This window comes from Bombus flavifrons, chromosome 1 (assembly GCF_040668555.2).
Source record: "Bombus flavifrons isolate JBK064 chromosome 1, iyBomFlav1_principal, whole genome shotgun sequence".
In the NCBI taxonomy this organism is placed as follows: domain Eukaryota; kingdom Metazoa; phylum Arthropoda; class Insecta; order Hymenoptera; family Apidae; genus Bombus; species Bombus flavifrons.
In genome coordinates, this window is record NC_138442.1 from 2,178,510 (window position 1) to 2,196,358 (window position 17,849).

The 17,849-nt window shown below is 30.4% G+C and overlaps 1 protein-coding gene and 1 long non-coding RNA gene across 4 annotated transcripts in view; one reads left to right on the forward strand and one right to left on the reverse strand.

Moving 5' to 3' along the window:
- Positions 1-17,849, reverse strand: part of LOC138184093 (adenosine receptor A1) — a 335,048-nt gene that overhangs the window by 26,669 nt on the left and 290,530 nt on the right. The gene's annotated exons all lie outside the window — the stretch shown is intronic.
- LOC138184198 (uncharacterized) overlaps positions 1-17,849 on the forward strand; it is a 56,129-nt gene that overhangs the window by 9,428 nt on the left and 28,852 nt on the right. The window lies entirely within an intron of this gene.

A 17,849-nucleotide genomic window follows, 5' to 3' on the forward strand; every position in this document is an offset into this window, starting at 1 on the left:
AATCACAACGTTTGACAGATTAGGTTTCATGTTTGTACAAAGATGCATCGTTCTAAAAGACGTGTCTGTAAAAGAAAGACACTTTCCGGACAAGCTAATACAATGCTTATACATACAATGCCGACCAAAAGTATTGGCACGCCTACGATTTTGCAATATAAATTTATTATAACGTCTGATTTAATATTTAGTTTTTTAATAACAGCTTTTAAACAATTAGATATTGGATATACTAATTTTTTTCTGGTCTTTGGACCTATTTTCTACAATTCTTCAAGGAATACTTTCTTCAAATCTTGTTCAGAAGCAATACGATGTGCTTTAAACTGTCTTCCTAATTCAAATCAAAAACGCTCAGTAAGATTTGCGTCTGGAAATTGTGGGGGAGTTGTTAATTAGCATATGCGGTGTATTAAAAACGATCCACTGTCTAACAATATGGACTGGGTGTTTGGGATCACTACCCTGTTGAAAATAATGATCTTGTCCTAAATTTCATTTTTCCTCGCTCTTGCTTTAGAATATTTAAATAATTATATTTGGCCATGATATTTGCGATGAGAACAAGCTCTCCTGCATCAGAGGAGCTCATACGCTGGCATATCATTATCCTGTCATCTCCGTTCTTAACGGTTTCTTCATCTAATCACATTGGCAAATATTAAATTTCCTTTTTCATATCCAGCAGTTTTCAGCGTTCTGCAAAATGTTATGGAGCGTATTTTCGCGTTATATTCGTTGTTTACTATTCCAGCTATTTGCAAGGATGTAGTTTTAGATTCCTTTTTTAAATATATTGACTATCTTCATTTTTTCTCGGTCTTTAAGCTTCTAAGGACGTCCACAACGTGTGACATTTGTTAGATCTATTTTACAAAGAAATCGTTTAATCACACTTCTTACGGTAAAACGACCTCTGCTAATAATTTTCTCTATTTCCGAATAAATTTTTCCTTGCTCATATAAATTTAATACAATCTTTCTTTCAACAATTATTCTTTCTTTTATTTTATTTCCCATTATTCACGTTTTTGTTCTTTTTCTGCGAAATATTCTCAGTAACTTTAAAAAATGACGATCAGTTTGAATGGAAGAACATCCTACAACATATCAGGTTTGACAACATTGACAAATATTAAGTATTAATACACGTAATAACAAATTTTCCAAGTGTGTCAATACTTTTGTTCCACTGAAAACGGCCCTTTATGTGTATTTTATTCTTCTTTTCTTTATTACAACTATTTCGAAAATTTATGATTTATGATATACTTAAACTTTGGAATCGACAGTTATATTTTAGAGAACACTTTCTTTACTGAATTATGAAGAATTTTGTATGATTGGAGCTAGATTGCCAACACTTTTCTTTGGAAATGTAGGTATGTATGTGTATTAATATTTCCAATGAAAAGAAAACGTTTCATTTAAATTAATATAGAATATTGTAAATTATTTTGTAATACAAATTTATATAAATTTAGCTGTCACCATTCTTTGAATTTTCAATTCAATCTATTTTCCTCGTATTGCTACTGCATGAATACACCAACTTATAATCACTCGATTATTATGCTAATACAAACTGAATTTAATTACTTTTAGCAATCAACAATCAAATATACAAATAAATTAATCATGACCAACGTTGTTCTGCAAGTAGCCTTATACAATTATTTCCTATTTATTATACTATCTATTGACTTCTTCATATTAATTAATTACTAATTTATTAATTAAATCTTCAGGATATCACATAAAATGTCATTTACTATATTTTACACCAACATTAACGATTTGAAAGTATACTGTTAAATTAAAAATAGCACTTCTTGTATGTTAAACGAATAGTCATTTTTAATTAAGTTTGTAAAATTTTGCAAAGGTTGAAACGTTTCCGTTGATATTCGTATTTTCCGATATTATTTATTTATATTAATTATATTATTAATTATTATAATTATAATAGAATTTCCTATGTAAAGGAGATGATAAAAATCTATGCGCAGGAAATACTACAAAAGTCTTGAAAATAGACGGTCATGTTCTATATTTTCTAGTGGATGAAAGTCACAAGAGTAAAACCTTTTGTAGACAGAGTGTCGGGAAATATTCCAGAAGATGGAATATTTTCTTTCTCTTTCTTTTCTTTTTCCAAACAGAATGAACAGAAATAATTTCGTCGTCATACGAATGCAAGACAGATTTTCCAGACAGATTTTTTAAACAAAGGATGTAATAACATAATGATGCCGACTATAATGTCCACATATCCAAGTTGGAAAAGATCTTTTAAAGATAGCTGATAAATTGGTCAAATTTTGTGAGAGCCAAAAAAGCTACCTATGATTTCATTCAAACAAGAAATACTTTAATATCCTCAATACTGTAATATTTCGAAAGATATTTTTAAAATTTTGCGAGGGGTGAAAAATACATGTTTAGGTAGCCCCAAAATCAACTATAAAGACAAATTGATAGAAAATGTAGCGAATCTCAAAATCAGTTTCCTGTAAAAGAATAGAAAATATGATTTATCTTTCGATTGATCTTTCGATGTACTCTTCATTTATGATAGGATGCTTATGTTCCAATAGGTCTCAGTGATGCTAGAAAAATGATAAAAATTAGTCTTTTGTCTAAAAGTTTCGTTGGGATACAATATGCTACTAGTTTCATAGGAATTGAAGCATCAACTAGGTTGGAAGAAATTGATCTAATTGATATGCAGCTTTATAATAGGGGTAGACAATACATGGTCAGGACAAACATTTTGCTTCGAGATTACTATGTGCAATCTAGTATCCCTGCTGGATAATGTACACATGCGAAGTACAATATATTATAGCTGATGTTGGCAAAGCGCATTAGATTATCGATTAAGGGATTCTCCTAACATAAACTTTCAAGGGATCGTCTAAAGCGAAATTGAACCAGCATTAAGCTAGTAACTTGCATATTTTACTTTAGCTTCGATCGTTGAGTTTTTTAAAAGAAAATTACATTGTAACTGAATTTGCATCATAATCACAATTAGAATTTAAAAAATTTAGGGGAAACAATATTGGATGGAACTATGAACATTTGCATTTTGATTTCAATAGACTTGACTTTATTGAATATTCTGCAAATAAAGAAATAGAAGATAAATAAGCTTAAATGATTTGGGCATACATTATTTAATAAATTTAATATTTCACAATTATATTCGTTATTTAAAAGATCGATAATCAAATTAATTTTGACTATTTTATAGGTGTATAGAATTAATATAATTTACTTAATAAGTTGACTACATCGTAATTAAACTTGTCGTTTCAAGTATGGTATTCATTGAAACAGATAAAATGGTGTTTTATTAACATGTTCGTAATTTAGTTCTGAATGAAAATATAGACATTTTATTGTGTCTGAATTTTGTTAATATAGAATATAAAATGCCTGTAAAACATTTTAGAATAAACTAAAATTTGTTCAAAACGTTTGTATTTCTTTTCATAAAAATATAATATTAGGTCATCCCATAAGTTCGTGCCGTTTTTCGAGCGGTTATATATGTTAAGATTGTTTACATACCTTTCAGTTTCATGAAAAAATGTAATCCCCCTCTCGTTGTACGACTTCTTCCCATTTTTCTGGTAGGGCCATTATTCCGTCTCGATAAAAGTTCTCTTGTTTTTCTTTAAAATAATTTTCTAAGTTATTTTTGAGAATGTCAATATTTTCAAATTTTTTACCTACTAAAAAGTGTTGGAATGCTCTGAACAGGTGGTAATCGGATGGGGCAATGTCTGGGGAATATGGGGGATGTGGTAAAATTTCCCAATTAAATTCAGACAATTTTTTTTCTAACGCTTTTCGCGACACGCGGTCTAGCGTTGTCGTGATGGAAGATAACGTTGTTCCTATTCACTAAACCTGGTCGTTTTTCAGCTAGTGCTTCCCTTAATTTTTCTAACTGAGTGCATTTGACATCTCTTGAACTGTCAAACTTCGTGATTTTTCAACAAGATCCCGAATTTTATCTTCGTCTGTCTGAGGAGGACGCCCTGAGCGTTCCTCGTCTTCTAAACAGAAATTCCCAGCTCTAAAACGTTGGAACCACTTCCTACAGGTGCGAGATGAAAGCGCATTTTCTCCGTAAACAGCACATGTTTTTCGTGGCAATTGTTACAGAACTTCCTTTCCGAAATTCATATAACATGAGATGTCGAAAATGGATACGCATTTCACTCATGATTTTTTACTGTTAGAAGTTACTGTGTTCACTATATTACGATCTTATACCCACGAAAATCTGCTCTAGCCTGTTCTCGATCAGCTAAGCTCAATTGCATTGGTCCCTTATCGCCGTATGTTTATAAATCGACACATGAAATGTATACACAAAAGTCGGCACGAACTTTTGGGATATTGGAATAATATTTTCATTAAAATTAAATAAACAAATATAGAATATGTTTAATGTTCAAGTAATTACTTCAAGGAAAACTCTACACCTTTCCTTTTGTATATCCATAACCTGGAGACCACTGATACGAAGAGAATAGAATTCAGGGAAACAAAAAGAAAATTCGAAATAAGGAGAGGTCCATATTATTGTGCCCTTGAATATAAATTTTGTTTTGGATTACAAGATTTAAAAACAAAAGAGCTATAAGTAGATTTTTTTGCTGTTTCTTGTAGCCTTCAGCTAGAGACACAAGGTCAACTTTTTGATAATGTCCTTTGCCATAAATATATGAACGTGCTCCCTATCATGCTTCTTCTTCCTATTGTATTGTAACAATGAAAGAGTAAGGATCTGGATCAGCATACACTATACCTATATTTATACCTGTACTTATACTTATACCTTTGCTTATTTCAATATATTTTTCTAATAGAAATTTGTCCACTCGTTCCTCTATCAGTTAACCTCAACAACTAATAAAGAAATTAGAATAGAGTTTGATTTAAAATGGAAACGCACTTTCCCTAACACTAATTCTTAAAATTATGTTAATGTTTTGTGTTTATTTTAATAAATATGATATGTGCACCTAAATGGTTAATCTTTTTTCAAATGATCTCAAAATATATGTATAGACTGTAAATGTGATTTCTTTTAAAAAAAGATTTGGAAATACATTAGATGATAAAGAAATCCTTTTATTTGAATATTGTAACGCAATGAGATTCTGTAAAAACTTTAAAATTAGGAAGATTAATGAGAAACGCGTAGCTAAAATTTCACAAGCCAAATAATTGGAATGTGAGTTAATTACACGCACAAGAAAGATTCTTCAGATATCTGAAAACGATTTAATCCTGCTTAACCTATGCTTTTAGGTATTTATATTAAAATTTGAGGGAAATTCTTTTTCGTTTCTAGCTAATAATTACTTAAATTATGAGGATAATCAGTTAATTATGAGGATAATTAATTCTATGCAGCAGATTTTACACTTATCGTATATTATGTGAGAAATCTAGCTCGTTGTGAGAAGGGAGATATAAAAAATTAACACATAATGAATTTAATGCCATGCCTGTGAAAATTCAAGTAAATTATTAAGCAAAAGAAATAAAGATGAGGAGTATGATATGCTTGAAAAAATAATTTGTATTTCTATCAAAAATTAAATTTTATAGACATAGATAATTGTTTAATGTTTCTTATTATTATTATACGATAGTATTGTTTATATTAATATACAGGGTGGTTGGTAACTGGCGGTACAAGCGGAAAAGGGGTGATTCTACGCGAAAAAAGAAGTCGAAAATATAGAGTAAAAATTTTTCGTTTGAAGCTTTGTTTTCGAGAAAATCGACTTTGAATTTCCGCTCGGTACTGTACAGAAAATTAGGAATACATAATGAAATAATATGAAGTAATCATAAACTTTTATTTTTTTTTTTTTTTATTTTTCCATCGAGACAACAATCTACAGTGAGATCCGTTATAACGAGACGTGATAAAGTGCACGCGTACCGAGCAAAAATTCAAGGTCGATTTTCTCGAAAACAAAGCCTCAAACGAAAAATTTTTATTCTATATTTTCGACTTCATTTTTCGCGTAGAATCACCCCCTTTCCGCTTGTACCGCCAGTTACCAACCACCCTGTATATGTTTTAATTTCTAAAATTGACATACAACTTTCAAATTTGATCTGTATTTATCCGTAGCTTAGTACAATCAATTTTTAGAAGAAAATATATTAAAATCCTAATAGAAAAATGTCACGATGTATAAGATATTTATTGTCGTTTTATTATTTAGCATCGAAGGAAAACTATTGTTAGGTTTGTGAATACCGTTATGCTTTCATCCAGGAAAAAGCAATTAAATGAAATCTCTCGATGAACAATACATTCGTTAATCAAATTTCGCTCTACAAACAAGTTTTTTTTATTATGGTTCCATTTCCCGTTTTTTAGTCTGTTTTGTTGGTTTTAACTACGTTAGCCAAGGTAAAATTGGTCGCCTATTTTTATTGTGCTTTTATATAGCCTCGTAGCGCGAGTTACCGCCGAATATCCTTTTCGAAAAATTTGCATCGTTAATTTCCGTCACTGGGCTGGAACGCGCGAAAAATATACCAGGTGCATTTGACGGCTCTGTAGCTCGATCCTTCATGCTCACGACTGTGACGCGCATTTTACGCATCCCAATCTGTATCCATATCAAAACTAATTGAAATAAAAAGAAAAGGCTTCTTCGCTGCAAGGACTGCATGTTATTTTCATGGTCATTTTTTCTGCGCAAAAGTAATTTATATTTCGAACGAAAGACGATTGTTAATAAGAAGCAATGTCAATGAGTGAAATACTCATAACTTTATACTCTTTAATCTCGAGTATTGTATGCTATATTTTTTTTAAATTTAACGAATTAAACCGTTGATATAGTTGCAAGATATAGAATTTTCCAATCAATTAATAACTTTGCAAAGAGAATATTTCTTTTCTCTTTTGAAAGAAAGTTTTGTGAATACTCTGTGAAAATTTATATAAATATGATTTATAGTTTTTGATGAATTAAACTGTTGCCTCATATAGCTAAAAGGTGTGAAGATTTCCAATTGTCAAAGATTAAGATTATAAAGGAAATATTACTTCCTCCTTTTGGAAGGGGAGGATTGTTCTTTAATTTGTTATGGAAATTTGCATAAATTTTTTTAAAACAATTTGTAAAAGAATTTTTTGTATTTTACAATTCCAATAATAATATAGATTATATGATTAATTTTCCAAGGACGATACTGAGATATACACTCGTTACCAATTTCTAAGGGTTAGATAGGTCGTTCTAATTTCATTTTATTTCTTTTAAAGAAATCTACCTTAATAATTATTTTCAGATATAATGCAATTTTATGTGCGATTGGTCTTCAAAGGAATAATAATTCTGTATTAAATTTTGTTAAAAGAAGCTTTACTTATATTCTGTACATTCTAGTTTAAAATCTATATTTGATCAATCTAGGATTACGTACAATATCCTATTTTGTCCTTTTATGGATACGCTATAACCATATTATTAACAATATTAGTTCTATTTGTGTGTCCAATTATTGTGATTTCGATTATTTTGATTATAGGGTCTATATACAGAAATTCATACTTAGAATTAATTATCTATTTCTTCATAAAAAATAGATATTTGTTTCCAACAATATCTTTCAAATTAATACTTACAAATCTGTGCAATACACCGCAAAGTAATTGAGTTTTCTGTTAAAATTAATGTAGCTATGTATTCGCCCATTTTCACTCGAAGGTGGAAGATCCAAACTTTCCTAATGGAATTCAGTTTCAAAATTCGTATCACATCCGTGACAGAGCCTTGCGTATTGATTATAATCTCAGATATGTCTGCACGTATGTACATATATACATATACTGCGAACAAATGTATGCAACAGGAAGATGCAAGGATTGCGTTCAAAGCTAATTTAGAGTTACGAACGCGAGGGCAATATTATTTATTAGAGTGTATACTATATGTCAACTGTATAAACTGTAGTCGCCACAGTGCAGGAAACACATTGTGGTGGCGTCTGGCCAATAAGTTAAGTTATAACTGTCAATGCTACTGTATTATTACGTATACATAGATATAATAGTAGTATGTTATATTAATCAAACTTTAATACCCAGAATCAGTTTTACATAATTCCATTGCAAATTGTAATCTATTATATTGTTTTCACCAAAGGAGATTCTGAAATTGCGACGTTAACACTTATTGTGAAATTTATACAATAGTAGTTTAGCAGAGTTTAATTAGATAAAACAAGATAACGTTTTAATACAGAAGAGTATTTTTATTTTATTAAATGATTATTTAATGAAGTGTAGATCTTTTCAATTAGAATACACTTGTACCTGTTTTATAATCGAGATTTTGTTTGTTCCTGAAAAAAATTATAACTGGTTACTTTTTTATAATCCTAACTAATTAGTAATGACTTTGAATATGAAAGTATTTGAACACTCGTTAAAACAGAATATTTCTTTTTTTAATTGACCGAATGGCTTAAGGTTTTTTGAGAAGTTAGAAGAATTAGTTTACTAAATGAGGTGTAACAAATATTGAAAAAATTGCAATTGATTGGAATCGCGAAAAAAATAGTAAAGATCGCCTTCTACAATTTTTTTATCTAAGTCTGTAATGAAAATTTAAAAAATATGCTTAGTAGATTTATGTCAGTTACGTATAGCTATAGATTCTGAAAATTTTCATCATTTTTAACTGTTTGTAGCTCATAACAACATTAACCGATTTCGATGAAATTTTCAGCATGTGCATTGTTGTTATTTCTATACTCAGAGGTAGGATCACAATAGTTATTAGTTTATTGAATGGATAAATCTATTACACCGTTCTGAGCCAAAAAAACCTTTATTGCACGCGTTTACAAAAACTAGGGATAAAAACAAAAAAGCATCTTAAGCCTATCGATTAAATCTATCGATTGTAACTAGGACTATCTTCTAGTTACTATTTCTTACAACTAACGCATCTGCATATGGATGGCAAGCACGAACTCACGTTGTCATTTTCAACATGCATAATTAATATAAATCTACAAAATGCATTTAAGAATTTTCATATACAGGGTGGTTGGTAACTGGTGGTACAAGCGGAAAGGGAGTGATTCTACGCGAAAAAAGAAGTCGAAAATATAGAATAAAAATTTTTCGTTTGAAGCTTTGTTTTCGAGAAAATCGACTTTGAATTTTCGCTCGGTACGCGTGCACTTTATCACGCCTCGTTATAACGGATCTCACTGTACAGAAAATTAGGAATACATAATGAAATAATATGAAGTAATCATAAAGTTTTATTTTTTTTTTTATTTTTCCATCGAGACAACAATCTACACTGAGATCCGTTATAACGAGACGTGATAAAGTGCACGCGTACCGAGCAAAAATTCAAGGTCGATCTTCTCGAAAACAAAGCCTCAAACGAAAAATTTTTATTCTATATTTTCCACTTCTTTTTTCGCGTAGAATCACCCCCTTTCCGCTTGTACCACCAGTTACCAACCACCCTGTATATACATATACGAAAGGGTAAAATGAGAATTACTAGAATCGTGTTTAGTATACAGAGCGTTCACGCTATTAGCTCCTAGCGTTTTTCTCATAAACGACAAGTTTGAGGAAAAGATGAAAAGAAGAAGAAGATGAATGATTCAAAATGAAGTACATATTCATGGTAATTTCTTCCTCGCGAATTCAAAACTGCAGTTGCATTATATTTTTAAATGAAAATCTTTCTTTTTCTACGCACATCAATCTCCTCCGGCTTTGTATGAACAAAAATAATAGGCTAACATAGTTGAACACTGATTAGTTTAAAAAATATTTTTACTTTAATGTTGTAGAGTATCATATGTAAGACAAAGAAAACATAAATATAGAAGGAAATACAAAACTGCGTTACGTTTGTCCTTGGTTCCCATATGATATTCTACAAAATTAGGATTAAGATATCTTCTAAACTAATCAATTTTCCACCATGTTACGCTAATACTTTTTTTTATGTAAAATGACGAGAGGGTTCGATTTATGCAAAATCATTTATCTTCTTCCTCTTTCATCTTTTCCTCATATTTCTCGTTTACAAGAAAAACGGTGAGAACTAATAGCATGATCATCCTTCGCACATTATTTTGGTGATGATTGCACAAATGCCATCACATTGCATAATTAAAAAGTAAAGAAATATTTATAAAATAGTTTTATAAAAAACACTTAAACAGTTTATTTAAATGCATTTAAATATATTAAAATTGTTAAAGGAAATAAATTTTTGCTCCTATACGATAACGAAATACATTTAGAAAATAAAGTTATTTATTATATCAGATTATTAGGTCATTCCGGAAGTAACGTTGTGTCTTATTTTGAAGTTTGAATCTCTAAAATAAAATTAGCTACGGTCAACAATCAATTAACGATAATCAATTAAATCTCAACGATGAGAAAGATAGAAATGACTGATGCTACTGAATCACAAAGGAATTTTGTTTTATCGTGAAAAATGATCGGTCATATATGTCGAAAGCATTGGAAAAAATATTTAAAATAGTATAATTGAAAACGATAGTGTTATTCACTCTATTCTTAAACTTATTTCGATCATAATAGGATGTTATACAGATTAAAAACCTAACATAATATCGAATTTTAAAATGGTATCTAGATATCGTGCCACTAAACCGTATAAGAATGATAAAACATAGTCAACAATAGATTCGTTAACAAATACGATAAGATTCTTACATCTTAAAATTTTACGTGTGTAAGTTACTTGTGTAAAACATAACTGTTGAGAAATGTATAATTTTCTGTGCTGGACTGGGTTAAATGCGTAATAGAGATACTTGTATGTGGGTATCAGTGTGTGGACGTATGTTTTAAAGCAAATAATAATTTACGGCTTATGCTTAACAGGCATTAATCGTGTTAAATAAAACATGGTCGCTGAATGTGAAGCACGACGCTTTTAACTGTATCAGGGCTTTTTTGTTATAATAACCAGAGATCCTGTGAAATTGCGATAAGAGAAATATAATAAAGCTGCTCGATATCACTTGGTTCCCCCAAGGATTAAAGGTTTACAGACGAGCGCGTGTCTGCTAGACGATGCAATTTATCTGCTGTGTGTCGAGACGCTTGGCGAAGCGTAATATTGCCGATGCCGATGAGTTATTAAAGGGCCAAACTTCAGAGATTCGCGTATGTGCTACATATGGTAGTACCGAATAGTACAGAGGGTGGTCAGCTACGAATTGGCTATAACTCAAAGTAGCTCGTTAAATTGCGAGGATTAACCGGGCAGAGAGGTATTTACTCATCCCCTCGTTAGATGACCAATTGAAGGCATATGTTCTAGAGTTCAGGAACTATTACAGTTACAACGATTTAGAATTAATAGTATTAATATTTTACGAATGATCTTCTCTGTTTAAAATTGATGATAAAGAAAATTTGCAATCGTATTAGTATTAGTTCACTGTTATTTTTATGCAGTATAGACACTCATCGAGGAAAATATTTTGAAGAAATTGTATTAGCCTTTAGTTTGATGACAGTTTTGTGTGATATAGTAATTTAATGTTCTCCCACTAAGCAGAATCTTCGTAGGTTCTGTCATTGATCTTTTGTTTCATGAAGTTTGAATGTAGAAGTTGCGAGATCATTTGTTAATGTTAGATATATTGTCACGTCCCGCACTGCGCACGCGCCGTAACGTAGACTAAAACTACCAATAGCGCGAGTGAGCGTTTCAATTTGAAATTCAAATAAAATTTAACAATTTGTATAGAAACCAAATTCGAGCCTCACAACCCCCCACGGAATAACCCGCCACGTGACGACCCCCCCACGGTAGACCTAATTATAAATAAGCGTAGCGACATAGAAGACACAAAGAGAGATAATTCCTTAGTTCAGAGTAGTTAATTCCTCGGTTCTGTGTGATTAGTTCCTCAGTTCTTGGTGATTAATTCCTTGGTTCTTGGCGATCAGTTCCCCAATTCTTGGCAAGTAATTTCTTTGTTCATAGCGATTAGTTCTCAATTCCTTTAGCTCTTAATTTCTTAGTTCCTTTGCCTTTCAATTCTTTAGTTCCTTAGTTTTTCAACTCTTAGTTCCTTTAGCTCTTAGTTTTTGCTCTTAGTTCTTAAGGTCTTTAGTCCTTTAGTTTTTAGCTTTTAGTTCTTTGTTTCATTAGTTCCCAGTTCTTGTCAGTTTGTTAATCGACGTGTTTGTATTTGTCAATTTGTAAATTATTGAAGATCAATTGAATTAAAATCTTGTAATTAATAAGAGCGAAGACGTATCGCGAACGATTGTAACTTCGAGCATTCGAAATCTCAACGACAATTCTGTCAATACCCAATTAGAATTAGAATAAACATTTGTTGTGGAAGATATTTGTCTAATAATATAATAGGATTAAGCGAACATTTATTTTCACCAACCTTGATCCTCTCCCGTGCCAGTACTCCTGCGCGTAGCAGGTTAGCCGAAACGTGGAGTTTAATTGCCAATCGCATTAAACATCAGACAACGCTACCATTTAATCTAAATTCAAAAATTAACGGCAACACAACCAAAACAAATCAAACAAAAACGTAACAATATCAACTCATTGCAAATGATGTTTCATATTATACGCGGGTATATTGTCGAGCAAAGTCGTTGAGGTATAACCCATGCAATATATAGAATTTAATATAAATTTTTTAGAAGTGGTATAATACGACAGTTGGTCACTGCGTGTCAGTTAATCAATTTGACATCCATTAATTAGTTTCTATTATATCATATTCACATTTGTATGAAGTAACTTTAACATTAAGTGTTTTATAATTTGTGAGTTAGTATTACACATTATATATCTTATTGCCTACTAGCTTACTTTGACCATTACAAAACTCAATTATTCGTTAAGTCCAACATTTTAATCTACTAATTGGGTTATTTACTGATGACGAACTTGTCAAAAGTTAATCATTGTGAATTGATTTGAATTTTAGAATTGTCGATTTCCAAAATGTAAAGGAATATATTATAAGTTAATGTAATATGTTATAATTAAAGTGGCATAGTGAAGATAAAGAGACATAATCACGCTTCTACCTCAATAAAAATTAGCGATAATTTGATCAGAAGTAGATACGTCAACATTTTTAGTAATTGCAAAAAGAGGACATTTAAAATTTGTGACGTTTACAGATTAGTGGTTTTAGTTTAATTAGATCGATTCTAACACTTGAAAACATATAAATACAACATAATATTTTTACACAATATTATAGCAATAACAGATCACTGATAAACTGTATTACGACTAAAATATGGAAAATGTAGGTAACTTCATGTTTCTTAATTAACAAGGTAAATTGGATCCAGAACGAATCACGATGTTATATCATGCTGTACGAACTAGGTGTGGTTATAAGAGTAAAATAAATTTAATTTGCAATTTTGCATAGCAAGTTGAGAAATGGCAAATTTATGTTTTCTCAAAAGAGTATGTCAAGCGTTATTACTTTTACATAACATCAATCTAAAGGAGTAATTTATTTATCGTACTCCTTTATAAATAAATATTTTTTACTAAAACACTGAGATACATATATTTTTGTATTCTTTGAACAATTTTTATAATTTATTGAAATGCATACACCACTTAAGAGTACACGAATTTATTACTTAACCCAATAGTTTAATTGGGTAGATCACAACTAGTAAACGATTTGATTACCAAAAATATAACGTAAATAAATATACGTAAAATAAATTCTATGTGGAATATGCTAAACAAAGTTATAAATGTTAAGATAATTTATTTGCGACTTTCGCAAGATAGAATTATTGAAAGAAATATATATTTTAAAGAATGGAAGTATAGTATGGAAATAAGCACATTTAAAATTGTATTATAAACTTGTTTATAAATAACGTGGAAATTTATAATTATAATAAAATGCTTATAAATAAATAAATATGTGTTGAGAGTTATAGAGTCAAATAATACGTGCTGTAAATTGTCAAATTAAATTACCATTGAAAATCTTCATTTCTGACAATTTACAGAAAAAGAATAATACTTAATAATTTAACGAAACAACATGATAAAGCAAGTTTCCTTTCGTTGAAATTTAGAACTTTGAACGAAATTTAAATTTCGTTATCAATTTCAGTACGCCAACATTCATTGCAGTATACATATTACGTAGTGTGAGTGGCGTTGCTTTGCTTTAATTTGCAAGGTTACATCACATCGAGAAAAAGTTGGATTTACGAGGTCAGGAGAAAATCCCAGATCACGAATTCCGAACATTCGTTACAACTCTTATCTTGTTAAACAATACTGATGTTGGTAATACTCGTAGTTGGTTAATCTGTTTGTCTTTCGTGAGAAGATTAGTTCAGAGTAACAGTGACTTTTATTTCAGAAGTTCAGGACGAATATGCAATAAAATTGAAAGTTGGCTGAATATTCGAATTTTGATTAGTTGTAAAACAAACTTAGCTCTGATGGAGAACCGGAAAGTACTAAAGGACGAGGTGTTAGGAAAAATACAGAACATGTAGTAAATAAACAAACATTCTTTAATATCTATTGTTTAAAAATCTTAAGAATCTCTATTAGCAAAAAATTTCGAAAATTTCTTTTTTACTGCAGCACGTATATAGTAGTGGCAGTAGTAGAAGAAGTAGTAGAAGAATTCCTTTTTGCATCTAATCCATAAGCATCTAATTCAACACAACTCCAAGCAAAAGATTTACACATATTACGTATGTTTATTCATTTATAGGAAACTGAATGGTACAAAATTACACAAAATGTACATAATACCTAAAAATACAAAATATAATACTCGGTATAATATTTAGTGGATGAAACAATTTGTATTTCTGCTCCCATTTTCTCCATTACTTTTTGTAGAAATATGAATTAAAATATAAATTGAAATATTTGTACAAATATTCATAGTGGGCTAATAAACTAATGAATTAGAAAGGAACTTTCAATAGAACCTTCGTATTAACAATTATCGAAGGATTTTTGAACCAAGCTCTAAACACACATATATCTTCATAGACAGGTCGAATTTTTTCATTAAATAAAATTATACGCTATTGCTTTTTATTCAACGCAACCAAAGACGATCAAAGAAATGCGATCAATTCAATCAGACAAAAATTCACTTATACTTATTAAAGATTAAAATGCATACCTATGAAAGGGACAGATACCACGTCATGTGCTTAATAAATAATTTTTTCGTGAGCTTCCAAATATATAGTTTTTCAGAATTATATGATTTTTAGTTCACGTTTCATATTCGAATCAGTACATGTAATCTACAATCGTCCATTTCAGTTTATTAATTTTATTTGACATATATGTGTTTATTTTAATATTTTATAACAATAATATTGTATATGTATAATATATATTTTAATACTTTATAACAATAATATTTTATGTAATATTATCAATTTCAAGATCAGTCCATACCTTGAGACTTCTAATTATGAGTAGTAAGTTCATTAACGAATAGCAAAGGAACACATATTTCTTTTTCTTCTTTCATTCATACATTCGTTTATTTTTTGCCTTTCTGTCATCACAGTGTCAAAGTATATGTATGTAATTAGATTGGCATTTATAATTTAACTAGCATTGAATCGCGTACGCTGACGAATATCCGCACATCAAAGGAAATTGTGCCTTTCACTGCGTTCAATTTCAACAGCAACTACACAATTTTTCTACCTTGTGCAGTGTGGAATAGTTACGAATGTGAATGAAATGTTTGTCTGTTTTTACACGGATATACGTGGTTTTATGTGGTTTGCATCGCCTGGCGAGATGCATTTCATCTGGGTCCGGTTTTACATTTATTTTATATGTGTCTGGATGTTCTTTTAAGAACCATATATAACACTTTATTTAGTGGATTCAAACTTTAATCAAGAAAGAGAAATATAAATATAAATATTAAAAAATGAGAATACGGAGGAAATTTTTAATCATAGTTTATGTCCAGTTTTAGAATATTTCATAATGCATTAAAAGAATAGTTTTAATAAAGATTCCTTAAGATTTCTAACGTAGTTTAATTATTTTATTTATGTATTTTATATACAGGGCGGTTGGTAACTGGTGGTACAAGCGGAAAGGGGGTGATTCTACGCGAAAAAAGGAGACGAAAATATAGAATAACAATTTTTCGTTTGAGGCTTTGTTTTCGAGAAAATCGACTTTGAATTTTCGCTCGGTACGCGTGCACTTTATCGCGTCTCGTTATAACGGATCTCGTTGTAGATTGTTGTCTCGATGGAAAAATAAAAAAAAAAAATAAAACTTTATGATTACTTCATATTATTTCATTATGTATTCCTAATTTTCTGTACAGTGAGATCCGTTATAACGAGGCGTGATAAAGTGCACGCGTACCGAGCGAAAATTCAAAGTCGATTTTCTCGAAAACAAAGCCTCAAACGAAAAATTGTTATTCTATATTTTCGACTTCTTTTTTAAAGATTACGTTATAACGGATCTCACTATAGATCGTTGTCTCGATGGAAAAATTAAAAAAAAAAAATTTTTTTATTCTATATTTCGACTTCTTTTTTCGCGTAGAATCACCCCCTTTCCGCTTGTACCACCAGTTACAACCACCCTGTATAATACATACAACATAAATATACATCGAATCTTTCTGTGACACGTGTCCAAAGGTTTTCACGAGACACTGTATATGCCAATGGGTTAATGATAATTGTAATGATGCTGCAGCCGAAATAGAAATTGCGAATGTGCACATTTCAAGAGTGAAACGTTTATGCGAAGTTCAACAAAATAAAAATGTAACAGACAAGAAAGGGAAAAAGGAACCATGTGCTAGCGATATTTATTGGATCAATTACATCAAAATATCACCGATTTTACAAACATTTAAATCTTAACACTTGATTTCTGAATGAAATATCTGAATATTTTTAAACAAATTGTTTGTATATATTTTCCAGTCAAAAAACTCCAGAAGTTCTATATGCGTAGAGATAAAAGTTAAAACCATTGAAATAATATTTAGTTGAATAATTCTTTGATTCATGCACATAATAAGAAATAAAGGAATGGAAGTTAACGGTATGGATGAAAAAGTAATTCTTTCTTTAATATAAATCAAGAACGATTTTCAATTTTTGCTTCTCTCTTTGCTTTGTTTCGTTTTAACGTTTACTTAATACATCCTGTTACGTAAATCCTAGATATTTAGTTCACAAGAAAAGAGTATCTAAAGAGTAGTGATTGTAATGTTGAGAATCGAATAAATCCTTGATGTCTATGAACGGTTCTAATTAATGTTGAAAAACTAAAAGCCAACATTGTCTTCAACATCTAGAGTGTCTAATTACCACGTTTAATTGTCAAACTCTGTTAAATCAACACTTGTACATATAATTGCAAATATAATCTCCATTGAACAACAACGATAGTTTGTCCTAATGAAGATACGCAACGCGCCTCTAAGACTAACGCCTACCCGACAAACCCGACATGTATATTTTTGTTTGCATCGTTTATATGATTTTTGCCAATAACCTGAAGCACAGTTCCCAACTGCCAACTACTTGTTGACGTATTGTTCTGATTTCTATAGACCCTAAAGCCTTGAAGAGCGCTCATAGATGAATATTGGAGTAAGAAGATTGATCTTCTTCGAGTCTCTGTCAATGTTATGCAACATATTTTCAAAGATGCTGGCACTTTCTCTTATTGGATATTTCTCTTTATCTTTCAGAATTAATCGTCTACAATGGT